Raw genomic sequence first — 22,245 nt, 5'->3', positions numbered from 1 at the left:
TATAATATATTTTATCATATATCACAATTAATTAGAAAAACAAATAATACAAGAGTTAATGTTATTTTATTTAAATGCTATACTATATGCTGGGGATTTTTCATGTATATATAACATTTTTCATGTATATGTAACCTCTTCTTATGAAAAGCACTAGGTTTTGAAACGCCTAGGAATAAAGAGCATCTATAGCCCTCTTCCCACTGATAATTTTGTCCTTATTTAACTTCTAAATAAATTGATATATATATATATATATATATATATATATATATATATATATATATATATATATATATATATATATATATATATATGTATGTATATATGCCTAGGGTAGTAAATTTTTAATTTTAAATTTTAAATATGTATATATGTACATAAATTATTTTTTCAGTTTTATAACGCAATATGCCTGAGGATACTAGAAGTATTCCTATCGAAAACGCTCGCTAAAGTAACTTATGGGTTCAATCTAAACAATTTTGAGAAAAACGAAAAAAAAAAAAAAAAATTCGTGAAGCAGAAAAGTTCCGTGCTTTTTATTCTAGAGTAAAATACGCTTAAATAAAAATATTTTAAAATAAAAATAAAAATATGATAAAAGGCTGAAAAACACACAATTGTTGATGGCTGCACTCTTTTGAATATATATTTTTTTTCTCTCGTTGGAACTACACAATCATCACTTTAAAAAAAAAAAAAAAAATATATATATATATATATATATATATATATATATATATAGTGGAAATGGTAATTAATAAAAACTGAAGAAAGTGCTCAATACTGTTGTAGAGCAAATATGCGTTTTATTTTTTATTACCGTATCTTTCTGTTAAGTTACATTATTGTTTCAGCTACTTGGTCGTTTTTTTTTTTTTTTTTTTGCCGTCTGTAGCATTTCTGTAAAAGTCTGAGGATGCTACCCGACGGCAAAAAAAAACAAAAAAAAAACGGCCAAGTAGCTGAAACAATAATGTAATTTAACAGAAAGATGCGGCAATAAAAAATAAAACGTATGTATATATAAAATATATTTTAGTCATCGACATACAGTCCTGTTTCGTTGTATCACAACTCATCAGTGCCGCTAGACTAACACCTATCCCAAGCCGAGGATCGAACCTAGAACCGTCGTGATGACAGTCGGCAGGTCTACCCCCTGACCACGGAAGCGGTGCCCGCAACTAATCTGCCCGAATGTCTATTTGAATAAACATCCGTCCGCCACTCGTAAAGTGCTCAAACGTTTGTTTGTAAACAAACCGCGAGCTTCGCATTTTTTCAGCCAAATTAAGTAGCGAGTGAGATTATTTAGGATAGTGCTCAACCCAAAGAGGGGGCTTTATAAAATATATTTTAGTCATCGACATACAGTCCTGTTTCGTTGTATCACAACTCATCAATGCCGCTAGACTAACACCTATCCCAAGCCGAGGATCGAACCTAGAACCGTCGTGATGACAGTCGGCAGGTCTACCCCCTGACCACGGAAGCGGTGCCCGCAACTAATCTGCCCGAATGTCTATTTGAATAAACATCCGTCCGCCACTCGTAAAATGCTCAAACGTTTGTTTGTAAACAAACCGCGAGCTTCGCATTTTTTCAGCCAAATTAAGTAGCGAGTGAGATTATTTAGGATAGTGCTCAACCCAAAGAGGGGGGCTTTATAAAATATATTTTAGTCATCGACATACAGTCCTGTTTCGTTGTATCACAACTCATCAGTGCCGCTAGACTAACACCTATCCCAAGCCGAGGATCGAACCTAGAACCGTCGTGATGACAGGCGGCAGGTCTACCCCCTGACCACGGAAGCGGAAGCGGTGCCAGCAACTAATCTGCCCGAATGTCTATTTAAATAAACATCCGTCCGCCACTCGTAAAGTGGCGGACGGATATATAGGGAGATGTTTTAGTTAATAATATTTCACCTTTTATTTATACAAGTCCATTAATTTATGAAGCTAAATGCGACTACAGATCATAAATGACAGATGTCTATATTCCAAATTTTAAGATGTTGACGGCGTAACAAATTAAAAAATAATTGCAAATGCTTTGCTAATTTCGGATTTTGTAATCATGTCGATATTCCTTTATTTTCTTTTTAAAGTTGATAAGTTCTTTTTCTTCTGATGAGTTAAGGGTGGAATAAATTCAAAAATTGACATAATAATTACATGACTGATTCTGCGCTACGAAACATTGTGCATTTCAACATACTTAAAGAAATAAACGGTAAGATGGTCATTATTTTGAAATTTAGACTTTTGTTATATATATATGTATATATATATATATATATATATATATATAAAACAAAAGTCTATATATATATATATATATATATATATATATATATATATATATATATATATATATATATACCGTACTTTGGGGTAATTGCGGCAAATCCGGGGGTAATTGTGCCAACTAAAAAAGTGCACTTTATATGCATGGTTGCAAAAAGCACTTTTAGCTAGTTGGCGCAATTACCGCGGACTTGGTGCAATTAACCCAAAGTACGGTATATATATATCATTTCCACAGCCAGACAACGTCGCAGCTCACAAAAGCCATGACATCCAACAAACCGGAAGCCCAAAACTCGAGTTTCAGCCTCATTTAGGCTTATCAGTTAGGCACATCCGAACTCGAGATTTGAAACCCGAGCCTCTTGCATGCTAGGCGAGCACTCTGCCAATTGAGCAAACACGCCACACACACACGAGAACGCCTATTAACTTACACAGATCAAGCAAACTGCGGCGAATATTCGACAATGGAATGAACCTTTTTTTTTTTTTACATCGTAGTCACCACTTGTCAAGGCTCGGAGGTCACTCGCGATAAGGGTTATTGCGTGTACAGTAATCAATGGGATAATATTGTAGTAATCGTTAGTAATGGAGATCTGATAAAGTGTCTTACTTAAGGGGGCGGTTTATAAGGAATTTGTTTATGTTGGACTTGAAGACATCCAAGTTGTAGTCAGGTGGGAAACAGGCAAACGGAAGAGAGTTCCACAATCGTGCACTTCTAAGAAAGAAGCTTTCTTTATGGAATCTGCGTTTTGATTTAGGCACAGAGAAAGAGTGGGGAAAATTATTGACAGAGTTTGGAGGCTAGAGGAGCAGTGGAGCACTTGCCATGGAAATACCCCCGGTATTGTTTCTTTTTTTACTAGTGTCACATAATCGTCGTGTCAAATTATGTGAGAAAACATTTAAAATTTTAAATTTCATTTTTTTGAGCTGACGGAAAACCTATTTTGATTTGTTTTTGTTTTAAGTATTGCCGAGGCAAAAGAAGGTCGATAAAGAGAGGTCGAACCTTTAACGAGGGAAAAAGAGAAAGAGGGCGAGAGAGAGAGAGTCGAATAACAGTCAACAGGTTAGGTCTTAACATCCCCTCCTACTCCTTAAGGATGAATTAGCCATTTAATAAGGTCACGCACTCCCTGACCCCTTTTGGTTCCGGATGCTTAGTGCCAAAAATGAACAAAGAAAGAAAAAGAAAGGCAAGCAAAATACAGATGAAAAGGGAGAAGTGAGAAAGAGGAGGGAGAAAGAAAAAAAAAAGACTTTTTTTGTAAACACTTCTCAGCAAACCGCCATGGCTAAGGGATGACGAATGAATCCCATCCGAATAGCGAAAAAGAAAAGAAAAAGACTGCCTTAACTTTAATGGACATGAAACACGAGGAAAAACAAAACAGCAAACTTGTTTACAGTGGATAAACTTGTTTACAGTGGATAACGAAATAACCCAAATCAAAAGAAAATGTCCTGCAAAATATTTAAATTAATCTTGGTAAAAATTGTGCTGTCCAAGAACATTTCAATAGTGAATTCGAGAAGCGGAATTTATCAAAGCGAGGATAATGGCAACAATATGCCCCAGAGTCGTAGATTTGTTTTTGAACACGGTGAAACCAGGCTAACTAATCACCTAAAACGTAAAACTTCAAATAACGAAATCTGTCAAAGAAATCTTACTTAAAAAGAAAGGAACGAATTGTAAATTCTCCCCCCTCTGCCTGCCTGTCTGTCTGTCTGTCTCTCTTTCTCTCTCTCTCTCTCTCTCTCTCTCTCTCTTTCCCTCTCTTGTGCGATGAATGAACATCTTTTTTGTATTCCCCTTTCTTGTTATTCATTGATATATTTTCCGTTCGGCATTTTTAGACATTAGCATAAGATACCCCCCACCATCTTCGCGATTTGTTTTTTCGTTGTTTAATCTCACCTGCTTTTCTTCCCCCCCATCCCATAGTCTATTTTTGTAATAAAATTGATTTAAACTTTAATATTTGTGTTTGCTTTCATGTGTTGTCCATCTGTTTGTTTCATATTTTCCGGATTTTGAAAGAGTCTCTCTCATCCCCTCTTGTTCGGCAAAATATATCGAACCTAGAGGACCCGGGTTTTTTTTTTTCCTTGTTTTTTTATTTTGTTAAGTGAACGCTTTACGTAGTCCAAGCGTAACACTAAATATATTGCTTTCACTGATTTCATTGCTTCCTTCATCACGGATTCAAAATACTTACTGAGACCTGCAGCAATTGCCATGGATTGTTACATTTTTCCATATAACAATTAGTGTAATAAATATACATAGAAAATGTCTCCAAGTTGGTTACAAAGAAGGTAAACCCCTTTTACTGAGCTAAAGTGCTTATCACGCATGTCAGTCTTCTATATTGCTATCATCACTGTATCGGCCGGGTTGCCCGGATGAAATTGACTCATTCCCGCCACAAGTCTCTGTTTTCCATGGCTTTAGGAAAATTTTCAAGTTGTAAGCTAGTGTCTTCTGACAATAGTCAGATGGCAGGTTTTCCTATTTTAGCGGTTCCGTGTTTAGGATCCTACAATATTACATCACTGACGACCTCATTTTTTTTCTTCTGTACAAATGTTCGGCATACCGTGTTCTTCTTTCTATTATTACTTAAGAGATCCTGGGCAATCTCAAATTGATTCAGTCACAAATACCACCGAAAATAAACAATCTTCACTTGCATGGCAAAACGGTCAATGATATTAAAGACAGACACACACATATAACAGTGAACTGCATATAACATAGGTAAGAGCATACACACCCACACACGTATCTGTAAGAACATTGATAAACACACAGACCCGTCAAAGTAAACGAATTAGTAATAAACGATTAAGAACTAATAGAGAGTAATGAATAAGTAATAATAAATAAGGAAGCAAAAACCTATCCTTGAACCTTTATTATTCATAATATTCAAAAATGACCTCCCTGACAAAATTGTCTCCGAGATGGGTATATTTGCTGATGACACCACGCTCTATAACAGGCACAAGGGGAAAACAAATGAACACATATCTAAGGAAATGGTAGAAACACTAGAGGAACACCTCCAATCTGTAGTGGAATGCCGACAGAAATGGATGGTCACATTCAATGCTGTCAAGACCAAGCTTGTTTCCTTCAATAATTACAAGAACCTTCTCTACCACCAATAGCAATGTCCAGACACATTACCTGAAAGTACTTCTTTTAAACTCATCGACCAAAGGTTCACAGGGAACACGAGTTGGAACAGATACATTGAGAGCATTTCCAAGGCTGGTGCGAAGAAGATAGGCTCTCTCCACCGTGCTAAAAAGCTACCTACACCTGAAAGTACCCTGTACCTCTATAAGGCCACCATTCGCCCATGTATGGAGTATTGTTGTCACATTTGGGCTGGTGCATCTGCTCCTAGTCTATCACTCCTGGACAAGGTTAAAAAAAGAGTCGCCAACCTGATAGGTCCTGAACTTATATATAAGCTTCAGTTTCTGTCCCATCGAGGAAATGTTGCATTTCTCTGCTGGTTCTACACGTATTTTAATGGTAAATGCTCTGACGAGTTACAAGCACTTGTTCTCCCTCGACGTAAATACCACCGATAAACCTGACAAGCAGCTTAATCCCACCCCTTCACAGTAGAATTCTTAGATGTAAGAAAGCCTCCTGCTCAAATAGTTTCTTCTCCAGAACTGCTAGACTTTGGAACTCCCTTTCAGGGATTCTGCTTTCTCAACTGTACTTATTTTTTTACACAGGCATCACCACTTATCAAGGCCTTGAGGCAACTCGAGGATAAGTGTTAAAGAGTGTACAGTAGAAATTGGACAATATAGTAATCGTTAGTAATGGAAATTTGATAAATTTGTTAACTTATATGGAACGGCTCATCAAAAACCTGTTTACGTTAGACTTGAAGACAACCATATCAGCTGGAAAGCAGGAAAATGGAAGATAATTCCACAGGCGCACAGTTCTAATAAAGAAGCTTTGCTCATGGAATCTACGTTTAGGTTTAGGTACATATAAAGAGGCGGGAAATTATTGATAGTGATTTCTGCTAGACGGGTGTGAAAGTTTAGCGAGGGGGGACCATAGATTGGAGCTCAGTCGAGTACTTGCCATGAAAATAACGATACATCAGAGACAAACTCGCAACATCTCTTCTGTGAGAAAGAGGTTGCAGGGAAGAGAAAAGGACATCCCCTACGAGGCTGCGAAGTCTATTTTGAACTCTGTCAAGGAAGGATAAGTCCTTTCTAGCAGCTCCTGCCCAGATGTGGCAACAGTACTCCATCCTTGGACGTACCTGGCTCTTATATAGATAGAGAATTGCATCAGCAGTGAGATATCTACTGGATCGATAGAAGGATCCCACCATTTTTCCAGCGGCCTTGGCAACGGATTTAATGTATGTGTTCCACTTAAGATTAGGAGTAAAGGTCAAGCCCAGAAGCTTGTCAAAACATGAGGCCTTTCCAAGACGAGAGCCATTCATTTCAATTGATGCCAGATGGGGATCAGAGCGTTGATGATGTAAAGATAAAAGCTTGCTTTTAGATACATTAAAAGTAACCAGCCACTCCTTCTCCCATTGTACCACATGCTCAAGACCAGAGGAGAGAGAATCGGAGAGAACTTGGTCGTTTACGGTCTTAGATGTGCTGCCATAGATAGTAGTGTCATCAGCATAAATGACTACGAATGATGTAAGGATGTGATTTGGAAGATCATTAATGTAGAGCAGGAAGAGAGTTGGGTCCAGGATGGACCCCTGAGGGACTCCAGCATTAATACTGAGAGCTTCTGATTTCTGCCCATCAACCACTACTCTTATGAACCTATCAGAGAGAAATGATTTAATGATTGAGAAGACATTTCCAGCTATACCGTAGCTGGAGATCTTGTGAAGTAAATTTTTATACTGACATGCAGAAGTTCAAGTGTAATGTGAACATACTTCTTGCCGCTCGTCTCCCTTCATAATATCCCTGCAACTTATGTCCCCAGTAGTGGAACTGTGCCTCGTTTGGGGTGAAAATTGAATTAAAAAAAAAATTGAAATCGCTCATTCACGTTTGTATTGAGTATTATTGATACATCTCGGCTGGTGCACTAAAGATTAACCTATTTCTCTTGGATAGAATGCAAAAAAAAAAAAAAAAAAGAAAAATATAATAGACAGATTCGAAATCTGTTTAATACCGGAATTTGATGGATCTACTGCTGGGCCGTCTGTTGTTGAATGGTTTGAGAAGACAGAGCATATTTGCAAATTGTGCAAAATAAAGGAGCTAGCAATAGTCATTCCGTTGAGGTTAACCGGAGGGGCCTATCCAGTGTACTAGCAACTCGGGGATGAACCTGACTGGGAAGAAATTAAGCAGAGCTTATATACAGCATTTGGGATGGATCCTTTTGTTGCATGGCAACAGTTCACTACCCGGCGACTACATCCCAATGAAACGGTGAACGTGTACTTGGCTGATTTACGGAAGCTATCAGCACCGTTTGAAGATGTCAACGACAAAATATTAAGCCTTTTTGGTGGATGTCGGTAGACTTTTGCGATAATACGCCCCGCATATTATCTCAAGCTATAGCCTTCTTGCATGTCTGTGCTTGCTTTACAAGTACTCTCATAATAAACTATCCGCACTTGTACCACTTTAACGTAAATATCCTCGACCCTCCGGACAAACAGCAATACAACACTTATACACTATAGAGATCCCAAGATGGCGGAAGACTATTTACTTCTTTCCGCGCGTTACATACGAGTGTAACATAGCGCGGATGCGCGTCTGTAAATTTGCGAGAAGTGACATCACAGGTGGGGGGGAAGGACTATAAAAAAGTGAAAGACAAAGATCTCGAGAGAGATACGATAACATTCGAAATCTCGGAAGAGACGTGGACAACGTTCTGCGTCACGTGGGTGACGTCACGGCTGTAACGACGAAGAAATAAATGTGTACAAATCAAAACGTGAGTCGGGGTTATTTCCTGTTCTGTTGTTTACTTTGCGACTGCGATTACAAAGTGTGTACAAGTGTACAACCTTACACTTGTATATACTTGGCACAATCATATATGCATAATAAAAAAGCTTAGTGTGTCATCAATTCTTGTATATACAGCTCTGTAACATTTTCTGTATCACGTATAAATGTGTCAATGGATGTGTGGGCGGGTCTGTACGTGGGTGTTTTATACATATCCATAAACTGTTTATTAAAACATGGCTGTTCGGTAAACGGACAACTAACTCAAGTTTATATTTTATGCTTGCATGGCGCGTAGATAAAGGGACATTCTTTGCGTTCACTGTTTCCTTTTGACCTGAACTTCTGTAATAAAGATACTTCCAACTTCAACTGCAGTTAAACACACAAATTTTCGTTAAACTTAAATTATCTTTTGTTTCACTTTTATTATCCCTTCTCAATGCCAAGTTCTCTTTGCTAGTTTTTACATCTTGGGCTGTAACGTTCTGTTTATTTCCCACGGCGTACCAGAACAATCTATCGTTAACTGACCTGACTATAACTGAATTTTGAGTTTTCCGTCTTAGCTATATACAACACTGTTCTTTGTTTCCAAAACTTGATTTCGTCATCATTTTTTTTGCGTTTGCCGATCAGGCAAACCTTTGTTATTCTTATTTCAAACCGATTGCGATTTGTTTACAATTCCATTCTTATCACGTTTGTTTATTATTTATTGTTTATTTTCCATTTGCTCCAAATATTTAACTCGTCTTATTTATTTCTTTATGGGCTGTTATCATGACTGGCACTGTTGTTGTTGTTTTGCCACGTTTCGACCAACTATTCATCTGGTCTTCTTCAGATGGTTAACGGCAACGAAATAGGAATACTGAGCCTCTTAACTGTATCCGCAGTAATTACCGCCTTCCATAGTTGCCGTTGTCTCACCACGTTTTTGGTCAACTAATTTTCTGGCCTGTTTCGTAAAACTGTCTATTTACCAATGAATAGAGGCGTTGAATATATACGGTTCCGGGTGAGCATTGTCTGCATATAGCTGTTTCAATCTTAACCAAAACAAGCCAGAGGTTAAGTTGGCCAAAACCTGTTGAGACAACAACAACAACAACAACTATGGAAGGCGGTAATTGCTGCGAGTATAGTTAAGAGACACAGCATTCCTATACCGTCACGTTTAACCACCTAAAGAAGGTCACGGGAATGGTTGGCCGAAATGTGGTGAAACAACCACAACTATGACGTGGATAATAGTCCGTAAATAAATAAATAAATAAATATACAAATTATTCATTTCGAAGGATTCCAATAAAAATAATATATGATTGCCTTTATTTAATCTTTTATAATTTGTATCAAATATTTCATTTGTTTCGATTATTACTGATACAGACATTTCATTATTTGTCAAATCTTTCATCTTAACTATGTAAACTGCATCGCTAAACGAACTAACGTACCTGATTCTTATCGTAAGGCCCCAATCTGTTTCACATGGATCGCTTACTTTTGGAATTATCTTTTTGTTCAATGTTTTCCAGACCATATTAACAGGCAAAAATTGAAATATAATGTAAACAAACATCTTACTGCTCCTCATCAAGTTTGAAGCCTAAATCTGTTCCCTATCGCTGTAGCACCTTGCGCTTCATTGACAATATGCCTTTTATAAATAAAATGTGCAGAAGTCTGGTCACCATTATTTTTAAATACTAAATAGACGGGCGAAATATTCCAAGGAGATGAAAAACACTCCTCGTTTAATCAATAATCATATAGTTTTCAAAATAATATGAGAAGATTGTTTTTCGATTTAGCCACGCTACAAATATTCGTAGGATAAAATAAAATGAACATGAAACAAAAAAAGATATAGGATTTAAATATTGTTACGGCTTGACGCAGTGCGCGAGTCGCCATTTTTCGAGACAACAGACCACAACGGAGGCTGAGTAGAATTTATAAACGACGACCACGTGCTCTTCCCCTTTGTCGGGCTTGAAACTTATTCTTGTGTGATGAATACATAAATAAATATTACACTCTTATTTTTAACTTCCCACTAACCTTTCAATAAGAACTTGGTTACATTGGACTTTAAAACGACAACATTATAGTCAACTGGAAAGTAGATCAGCGGAAAAGAGTCCCACTAGCGTGCCGTTTTAGGAAAGAAGCTTTGTTCATGGAATCTACGTTTAGGTTTAGGCACCGATCGAGAGTTGTGAAAATTATTGACAGTGATTTTGGCTAGATTAGTGTTTTTTGTGAAAGATTTGTGAGGGAGGGCCATAGATTAAAGCTCTGTCTAATAATCGTCAGGAAGATTACGTAAGAGCAGAGACATACTTGGGACGCCTCTTCTGTGGGAAAGAGGTTGCAGAGAAAAGAAGAGAGCATCACCTTACGATTACGAAATCGATTTTGAACTATGTGGGGGCAGGATAGCGTGCTCCGAGCAGCTCCAGCTCAGATGTGGTAACAGTATTCCGTCCTAGGATGTACCTGGCTCTCATGCAGGTAGAGGATTGCATCGGCAATGAGATATTTATTAGGGCGGTAGAATAATCGAACAATTTTTCCAGCGATGTTGGCAACGGTTTTGATGTATGTGCTTCATTTCAGATCAGGAGAGAAGGTCAGACCGAGAAGCTTCTTGGAAAGGGTAGCATATGAACGTAGCGATTAGCTCGAGTAAAGCAAAGTCATTAAAGCATTTGTCGAACTTTGACAGACAATTGCTGTTCATCTCAATTGAGGCCAGATGTGGATCAGAACTTTGATAATGGAGAAAGGGGAACTTGGTTTTAAAGGGGAATTTATAATAAACCAGCCATCTTTTACCCTTTTGCACCATCTGCTGAGGATCAGCAGAAAGAGAATCAAAGAGATTTTGGTCATTTCCGACCTTTGAAATGTTTCCATAGTGTAGTCTGCATAAATGTCTACGAATGAGCTAAGAATGTGATTTGTTGGTGAAGATCAAGAAGAGAGTTGAGACAATGATGGACCCCTGAGGGACTCCAGCATTAATACTGCGAGGTTCTGATTTTTGCCCATCAACCACTAATCTTATAAATCTATCAGAGAAAAATGATTTAATAATCAATAAGACATTTCTAGCTATTCCGTAGTTAAATATTTTGTTTAGTAGACCATTTTACCATACCCTAGCAAAAGCCTTTTATATATCAAGAGCAATTGCCCAAGAAACTAAGCCCGCGTCGAAAGATTCACTAATCCTGTGAGCTATTTATGTTAGCACATCAGCTGTAGATCCAGTAGAACGAAAACCATGTTGCATGTAACTGAGCAAGTTGTTTTTACTGAGGTGGTTGACAACTTACCTGTTCAACACAGTTCCAGTAACTTACTCATGACGCCCAGGATACTAATTGATCTATATTGAGAGGGAGATGACCGATTGCTTGAATTTTTAAATACAGGACAGACTGATGAGGCTTTTCATGGCATTGGGAAACACATCTCCTGAAGACAACGTTTAAACAGCTTTGTAAGTATGAGGGCTAGTTCTGGTTGAAGCTTCTGTGGAGCACTATAATTGGAATCCCATCGGGGCTAGTTGTTTTGCTGGAATCGAGATTTTTTTATTAGTTTTACAACATCACACACAGTTATTGGCACGTCACATAGTGTGTTTTCGGTCGCAGGACAAAATACGGTGATTAGGCAGCACTGATTGGATAGGGTAGAATTTGCTGCAAAGTTGTTGGCAAAGAGTTTGACTTTGTCTGATGCTGATGAGATAATCTAATGTCCATTGATGATGGTTGGGATAGAGGACGCGCTTTTGTTCAGGAACCTGTTTGTTTTTCTACCAAAATCATGAGAACTAGAAAAGAAGAGAAAAGGGCAAGAACAGGAAAAAAGAAAGAGGTTGAAATAGGAAGGAGGATCGACGAAAGAGCATTTGAGAAATACGGACCTGTATCTATATATATATATTACATTACGCATACATATATATATATATATATATATATATATATATATATATATATATATATATATATATATATATATATATATATATATATATATATATATGTATGTATATTACCATAGTTTTGGTGGACAAGATTCCAGTAAGGGCAGACGGCCCACAGAGTTTTATATATATATATATATATATATATATATATATATATATATATATATATATATATATATATATATATATATATATATATATATGCATATTATCTCATACTATAAATGTATACAAACCTGAAAGAGATGACGCTTAAGTTATTAACGACATAGACTGACAACCTGGGTGTGCCAAGTTCGAATCCAGTTTGTTTAACAGGAACACTTTCATTTAAGATGTTGCCAACCTTCGTGCGGTCACTTATGTAAGTAGCCGATGTAATTTTAAAGAGAATGCTAACTAGAAAAATATTGGGGGAACCAATGTCAACAGTTAAATTGTAAAAAAAAACAAAAACCTTTTTTATTTTCACAGAATGCGATTTGACTTGGCATTAAAAAAATAATAATATACCGTAAAACAAAACAACGAACATATGCACACATATACACGCACAGCGAACTTGAATGCTTACTGAGGAGAACTTCAGATCATACTAGACATTATCCTGGAGTGTCTAAAGTCCCCTTGTTCAGGAGTTTGTCAGGGTATTCTAACATGAGGATAACTCTTCCCACATGGAGATCAGGACCAAATATTCAAAATTACGTAATATTTATGTCCCAAATAAAATATCCTCAGTATGGCTAGTCCAAACTTCCTTTTATAAATAAAACCTCTACTTTTTTTAACTCATAAAGTTAAAGAGCTATGGAAACGAGAGTGGTACTTATGACTAGGGATGTGACAACAGAATATTCTTTTAATTCTTTTGACTCTCAAGTATATATCCGACACAGTAAGACATCAACCGAGAACTATTTTAGTCAATATGAAAACTTATAAAATATTAACGGATATATACTCAAGAGTCAAAACAATGAAAAGAATATGCTGTTGTCACAGCCCTTCTTATAACACACGTGCACGACAAAGATTGCTTTTATTAGAGTCTCACATCATTAATATCTGCAGATGAAAGATGAAACTTTCAGATCATGAATGCATAAGATCAGTCATCATAACAATGCAATTTGCAATCCTCTTTGATTCATTCGGGCAGAATAAAAATGAGTGATATATTTTATGTATAGATTTTCAGTATCATTCCAACAATATGTGAGTAGAGCTAGGTATTAAGTAGATACATAGAGGTTTCCATGTTTTATTCTCGTAGGGAATCACCAGGCTAAGTGATTACAAGGAACATGAACTGGAATAAATACATTGAGAGCATTACCAAAGCTGCTGAAAGGAAGGTGGGCTCTCTCTACCGTGCTTTCCCAACTGTACTGACATGCAGAAGTTCAAGTGCACTGTGAACAAGCATCTTGCTGCTCATCTCCCTTCATAGTGCCCCTGAAAATTATGTCCCCGATAGTAGCCCTCTACTTCAAAATGGCACAGATGAATTCTTGTCCTGAAATCCAGAGACCACAAGAAATGTATACTATTTAAATGACCAATTGAGTAGAGGAAAATTATGTTCTCAACTTTTTTACTAACTCAGTGTTGAGATGTAAAAAAGAATTTTACTGTAATATTCGACTATCTGTGTATCTTATGTAGCGATTAAATATTAGCCCCCGGATGGGGCGCCTTGATTTCTCAGAACGTCAACTGAAATAAAACGAAGCCACAGTAAACCAGTGACGTTTGTTTAACTTATAAAATTAATTTCAGGATGTTTTGTTATTCCACAGCCCAAAAGAGATTAATATATCGCAAAAAAAAAAAAAAAAAAAAAATGAAAATAAAATGAAATAAAAAACGCAGTAGGAAACAAATTTTAACACACACACACACACACACATACACACACACACACACACACACACACACACACACACACACACACACACACACACACACATATATATACACACTCTCTCTCTCTCTCTATCTCTCTCTCTCTCTTTCTCTCTCTATCTCTCTCTTTCTCTCTCTATATCTCTCACACACACGCACACGCACACACACGCTTTAACTTTTCGAAACATTTCTCTGGAATTCCTTGAAAGAGACCTTGTATCGTGCGATACCTATCGTATTTTTAGTAACACATCTTTAACGTATCGCATAAAAAAATTATCGTTTTGGGAGTCAGGTTAACCACGTGGTTTTCGATGTCAGCTCGTCCCTAGTGCCCCTCTTCCACACTTCGCATGAAATTTGCATAAGTAAGGATCTATCTAATTTTTTGTTGCTTTGTTGATTATTTTATTGGGAGGATTTATTACGTTTGTTAAATGTTTTTTTTTAGGATGAAATAAATCTCCCCATGTTTATTTATGTTTTTTTAATACTTATTTCTACTCCAAACAAGGTATATCGCCACTTGAGCGTAAGGGGCTACGAATTGGGACCCTACCTAAGAAAGATTAACAAGATGTTAGTTTACGTTACACTTGAACTTCTGCATATAAGTTCAGCCAGGGAAGAAGGTAGCAGGAAGGGAATTCCAAAGTATAGCTGTTCTAGGAAAAAAAGCTTTTAGAGTAGAAAGTTCTCTGGCATTTACGGGACCCCAACAGTGAATGGGTGTAATTTTGTTGCTAAGCGGGTTTGTCAGGAATAAGTACGTCGACGGGGCACAAGTGTAATGAGTTCATCAGAGGACATTCCATTAAATATTTGTAAAACAGGCACAGAGATGCAACATTGCGGCAATAGGACAGAGGTTGGAGCCTCGTTGATGAATTGGGATTTATTAGGTTGGAAACCCTTTTGGACACTATCTAAGGAAGAGATGTATAGTGGCCTTGAGAGTAGAGGTACGGGATACTCTCAGGTGTGAGTAGTTTTCTAGCACAATAGAGGGAGCCCATGTTCTTTGCAGTAGCATTCGCAATGTCTTCAATATATTTGTTCCAATTCATGTTTCCTGTGAATGTTAGGCCGAGGAGTTTGAATGAAAGTTTTTTTTTGTTTTTTTTACAAGGAAGTCATCACTTATCAAGGTCCGGGGGCCACTTCGGAATAAGGGTTATTGCGTGTACAGTAATCAATGGGATAATAGCGTAGTAATCGCTAGTAATGGAGATCTGATAAAGTGTTTTACTTGTTTACGTTGGACTTGAAGACATCCAAGTTGTAGTCAGGTGGGAAATAGGCAAACGGAAGAGAGTTACACAGGCGTGCACTTCTAAGAAAGAAGCTTTTTTCATGGAATCAACGTTTTGATTTAGACACAGATAAAGAGCTGGGAAAATTATTGACAGTGGTTTCAGTTAGACGGGTGCTTTTCGTGAAAGATTGGCGAGGGGGGGCAGAGATTGAAGCTCAGATGAGCACTACCCATGGAAATAACGATAAAACAAGAACAGGCTCGCAACGTCCATTCTGTGGGAGAGAGGTTGCAAGGAAGAGAATAGGGCATCTCCCACTAGGCTACGAAGTCTATTTTGTACTATGTGAAGGCAGGATAGCCTGTTTTAGCAGCTCCTGTTCAGATGTGACAGCAGTACTCCATCCTTGGACGTAATTGGCTTTTACATAGATAGAGAATTGCATCAGCAGTGAGATATCTTCTGGAGCGGTAGAAGGATCCTACCATTTTCCCAGCGACCTTGGCAACTGATTCTCATTATAATTAAAGGCATGATTGACATGCGCACAATTATATCGATCCTAGAAAGGTAGACACATTTCGAACATTTTGAGGCACTCTAATTGGAAAATGAACATGAAAACGTTTCTGGTCCAGAACTTCAGTTGTGTAATCTCCATTTTTACACTTTTAGCATGGAATTACATGTTTGATTGCTTGGAAGTATTCCTAGTTCTGATCGCTTTCACTTCTGAAAGTCTATTCATTTGAGTCCCTACTAGAATGGGTATTCGAACTAGTATATAGACGAGGATAGATCCTAAAATAAAACCTCTATTTTTTTTTAACTTAAAAAGTTGAAGAGTTACGAAAACGAGAGAGGTACCATTAAAACGAGGGACGTTTGTTCCCCCGATTTTTTTCTACACAGTCACTTCCGTTCTCAATGCATTTTGCCAAAACTTCAATGACGAATCTCTATTTATGACACAGGTCCATGACGAGGATTGCTTTCTGAGAGTCTCACATCATCAATATCTGCAGATGAAAGATGAAACTTTCAGATCATGAATGCGTAAGTTCAGTCATCATAACAATGCAATTGGCAATCCTCTCTGATCCATTCGGGCGGAATAAAAATAGGAAATATATTTTATGTATAGATTTTCAGTATCACTTCAATCATACTCTATACGTGAGTAGAGCTAAGTAGTAAATAGATACTTAAAGGTTTGAGACTCGTCAGGCTAATATGCATGTATGTATGTATGTATTTGGTGTGTGTATATATATATGTGTGTGTGCGTGTATTTGTGTGTACAGAAAGAAGACACACACACACACACACACACACACATATATATATATATATATATATATATATATATATATATATATATATATAGAGAGAGAGAGAGAGAGAGAGAGAGAGAGAGAGAGAGAGAGAGAGAAAGAGACAGACAGACGTAGAGACACAGAAAAATAGATAGATAGATAGATAGATATGGCATCTTTTATAATGCGGGAGAACTCTAACTGCTATTAGTAAGATCGTGGCTCGGTTGGTAGAATCTCTCGGGTCTTGGCTTCTAATCACTCTTCGTGGAGCAAAACTGCTGAATCGAAGAAGAGACGAAACACGTCTATGTTCCGATATTAATTAACGTAAAAGTAGCCAGCGCATCCATAAATATGTAAATTAACAAATGAATTTGTAAGTCCCTTCATTTAGTATATATTATTTGCCTATAAAGTCTGTAGAGGCAGGGTATAAAGATTCTCGTAAATATGTCCGAAGCAAAAGGATTTTTGCAAAGAACTGAGATTAAAAACACTAGTGATATCAGTGTCCAATCATTATGAGCCCATCTCGGGGCGGATATTTCAACTAGTGTAACACGAAGACCGTATATCTTGAATATAAACGACTTACTAACGATTTATTTGAAATATTTTACGGCGTGGTCTCTTGCAATTCTTCAAGTCCTCAAAAGTATACCTTTTTAAAAAAACCAACATGAGATTGGGTAGTGCAGCTACTTTTTTATTTCGAATTTTACGACTTATCAAGGCCCCAAATCCGTTCGAGGCTAAGAGTTAATGAGTGTCAGACAGACTGTGAGACAACACCGTGATGATAAGTGATCATGAAGCTGCAGATTTAATTATATAAGAAGACAGCTTAATAGCAATCTACTTACATTAGACTTGAAAACGACCATGTCGTAATTAGCTAAGAAGCAGTCCTATGGTGTTATGCTCCACAACCCAACAAATCTAGAAAAGAAACTTCGCTCATGAAATTTTCGTTTAGTTTAGTTTTAGGCACAGATAGAGAGTGAGGGAAATTGTTGACATTTGTTGTAGTTAAACGAGTGTTTGTTGCGAATGTTTTACAGGAGAACCATAAATTGAAGCTCAGTCGAACACATAAAACAAGAGACGCAAAATGTGTTGATTGCCGGCTTTTAACCCCACCCCGCACCTACTCGTAAGAGATGGCCAGTTGTAATGATGCATTCCTACGACTGTTCATGTGCCGAATAGCTTCAAAGCAGATACACAAACAGATAGACACAGACACGTCTCTTGTATTAAGGTGAATGTTGGCTCTTTTTTGTGTTTAGTAGTTGTGATTGTATCGCCCCACCTCACCTTTTTCTGCTTTCCTTCAAAATCCCTTGGGGTTTATTCGGCGGGGTGTGTAGGGCGCGAACGATCCTGGGAGTACGACTTGAGAAAAGGATTCTTGGCAACGGACCAAGAGTCGATGCGCGGGTGGGGGAAACTGCCACGGCACGTGTTCTGCCCCCCTTACGCAAGTGCACTCCCTTAAAAATGACAAACCCTAATCCGTTTTATATATATATATATATATATATATATATATATATATATATATATATATATATATATATATATCCCCACATTTACAGAGTCAGCTCAGTTAATATTTTATGTACATTAGAGAAGAATACCCTTATAGAGCGCAATGTTTGCGTACCCGTATACCCAGTGATACGAGCCACTTAGGGAGGGAGGGAGGGAGAGAGAGAGAGAGAGAGAGAGAGAGAGAGAGAGAGAGAGTGTGTATGTGTATGTATGTGTGTGTGTGTCTGTCTGTGTCTGTGTGTCTGTGTGAGGAGAAGGATTCTCAAAGTGGAGGCCATGACTCGCCTACAGGGTCTTGGGATATTTCGGTGGGGTGTAGGGTTTGAATAATATTAACACATTTATCCCTTAAGTTCAAGGTTTCAATTGAAGTAAAAACTGTTGTTGAAAGTTTGCATCTATAATTCTTATCATTCTTACTACTACTACTACTACTACTACTACTACTACTAGTAGTATTAGTAGTAGCAGTAGTAGTATTAGTAGTAGTAGTTTATAATGAGGCATTAGTTGAATGTATTTGAGATTTAGTGTATATATGTCTGTAAACGATCTGGCGTCGCTGTTTAAGTCACAGTTCTCAAACATTTACATTATGACTGTGCAGCAACACATTACTGCTTATGTAAAAACAAATAAAGAGTATACCTTGCTCTATTTCGGTATTGAGCACTCTTGTATCAACTTCGTTACACTTCATTGGTTACTGAACCTCTGGAAAACAATAACCGCAGATTATATATATATATATATATATATATATATATATATATACATATATATACGATCAAACAGTTAATAAAATATGTTTAAAAAACACTTTGAAATGAGTTAAAACATATTTAATCTGAAAAGGAAACACTAGATAAGTGGATAGTCCCGCATTTTGCTAATTCCTACCCTCTGATGAGAAGAAAAGTATTTCTCCAAAACTCCGCGGATTAAGGACTATCCACTTATCTATTGTTTTCAGATTAAATATGTTTTTAACTCATTTGAAAGTGTTTTTTAACATGTTTTATTAACTGTTTGCTCGTATTATAAGCTCTATCACCTATTTGGTTTTATCGAGCTTTTACATTTGGCTGAGATAACTTTATAAATATTAATTCTTTAATATTTAGAATATACTTTAATTTTACCATCTTGGATCATTTTGGTAAATTTAATTGTATTTTTTATTTAATATATATATATATATATATATATATATATATATATATATATATATATATATATATACTAAATTAAATTTCAGTAACCATATCTTTATTCATTTCTAAAAGAATCGTTTTTTGACAAACTGTGCCGTTAGAATGTACAAAAACAATACAGAGTTATATATCCTGTTATTTCTACGAGCATAACTCATGAGTAGTAACGTTAAAAAGTTGCATTTAAAACACCAGAATACACACACACGCACACACACACACACACACACACACACACACACACACATATATATAGTCATTCACATACAGTACTGTTTCGCTGTTTCACAGCTCATCAGTGCGGCTAGACAGGCAACTGCCTCAAGCCAGGATCAAAACCAACCGCCCAAATGACAGTCAAGGAATCTCACCACTACGCTGTACGGCTGATGCTGAGTGGGTAATGAATTAATGATGTTTTGATATCGTCCAAATGCCTCCGCATCTTCCATTTGGACGGTCGGGTTTCGATCCTGGCTTGAGGCAGTTGCCCGTCTAGCCGCACTGATGAGCTGTAAAACAGCGAAACAGTACTGAATGTGGATGACTATATATATATATATATATATATATATATTCTTGGGAGTTTATTTAAAGCCTTTAAAGCTATAAAAAATGTCCTTCGTAGGAACATTGTTTTGTCAGTAAGTCAATTAATCTCCCTTATCGCTGAAAAAACAATAGTACCAATGTTCTTAAGGACCATCAGTTATTTACCATAAAACATTGTGTCGGGGATTTAAAAACAAAACCGTAGATTAAATCTAGGCTCCTCAGCAGTGTTGATCAAATACCACCTCCTTTAAAACACATGAACAAAAATATTTTTAATACTGGATCCATTTTTTCCTCGAGAAAAATGTGGGCTAAACAATTCATGCCATTAAAAATATATTTCTTACTGGTGTCCTCCGTCCTTTCTTCACAAATTTATCTATCTATCTATCTATCTATCTATCTTTATATATATATATATATATATATATATATATATATATATATATATATATATATATATATATAATGATTAAAAAAAAAATGCCATGATCAAATACTGGGGAGGCAGAATGTATAAAAAAGACAAGAGAAAAGTATATTTTCAAAACCGGTCAATCTCTCATTTGATATTTTCTGCATGTGTTTAATTGCTTTTTCTTTCTGTCTTTACACACACACACAAACACACACACACACACACACACACACACACATACACACACGCGCGCACACACACACACACACACACATATATATATATATCAATGAAGAGGAGATAAAAATAAAACTATGATTCATTATTCATTGATGTATCATATAAGAAATAACTGCCCTTCAATCTTCACACAACTTACTTGTTCTGTTTTTGCGATAAAACAATTACTTATCCATTTCTCACTACAGCTTACCCCCCCCTCCATCGACTCCCTTTCTCCCGTTCTCTCCAGCATTGAAAATCGAGTCGGCATATTATTTTTGCCTTTTTTTTCGGGTTGGCTGGCAGACATCTGCGTAGAAGAACAACGGTCGCAATATGGTACGAACACCGTAACTTCGCCAGTCGGGTGGCCAAACGAATTACAAGTAAATATTTCGTTTTGATAAAATACTAGCTGAAAACCACGCCTACGTAGGTTAGTACATTATAAGTATCATCTCGAAAAGAGCCAGGTACGTCCAAGAATGGAGTACTGTTGCCACATCTGGGCCGGAGGTGCTAAAAAGGACTTGTCCTGCCTTGGTACCTATTTACTATGCCTCCCTACGGGACAGAGTTAGACACCAGGGTCGTTTTTTAACGTGGAGAAAAGGTACAAAAATAAAAAAAAATGTTTCAGTCGTGAAGGACTGATCCTCCACCAAAAGAGAACAAGAAACGGAAGTGCAGTATCTGAAGACAGATACTACACTTTGATCTTGACCAAAAGGCCAAGTAAGTAATAGACTTCGAAGCCTTGTGGGGATATCCTTTTCTCTTCTCTGCAACCTCTTTCTCACAGAAGAGATAATGCGAGTTTGTCTCTGATGTATCGTTATTTTCATGGCAGATCCTCGGCTGAGCTCCAATCTATGGTCCCCCCTCGCCAAAATTTCACAAGAAACACCCGTCTAGCAGAAAACATTATCACTAGTTTCCCCCACACTTTATCTGTGCCTAAGCCTAAGCGTAGATTCCATGAACAAAGCTTCTTTCTTAGAACTGCACACCTATGGAATTGCCTTCCGTTTTTCTGCTTTCCAGCTGACTACAATATGGTTGTCTTCAAGTCTAACGTAAATAAGTTCTTGATGAGCCGTTCCATATATATTAACAAATTTATCGAATCTCCATTACTAATGGTTACTATATTGTTCAATTTTTACTGTACACTCTTTAAACCTTATCCCCGAGTGGCCTCTTGGCCTTGATAAGTGGTGATGCCTATGTAAAGAAAAAAATGACCTACGTCTTTTTGCAGAACTTTTCTAAACAGAGTATAAAATATTGAATGGCGTAGTGCCAAGACCAGCGAATAAAGTTTGATAGCTGTAAAAATGAACAGCTGAAACTAGTAATAGTAAGGGAGGAAACAAACGAACGGTTCAGATCGGCAAGATACGTAGGCGATTAGAAGATAATATAATTAAAACATTTTTAGC

The sequence above is a fragment of the Euprymna scolopes genome, chromosome 13 (assembly GCF_053919585.1).
Source record: "Euprymna scolopes isolate OS-2025 chromosome 13, ASM5391958v1, whole genome shotgun sequence".
In the NCBI taxonomy this organism is placed as follows: domain Eukaryota; kingdom Metazoa; phylum Mollusca; class Cephalopoda; order Sepiida; family Sepiolidae; genus Euprymna; species Euprymna scolopes.
This window is presented reverse-complemented; position numbering follows the sequence as displayed.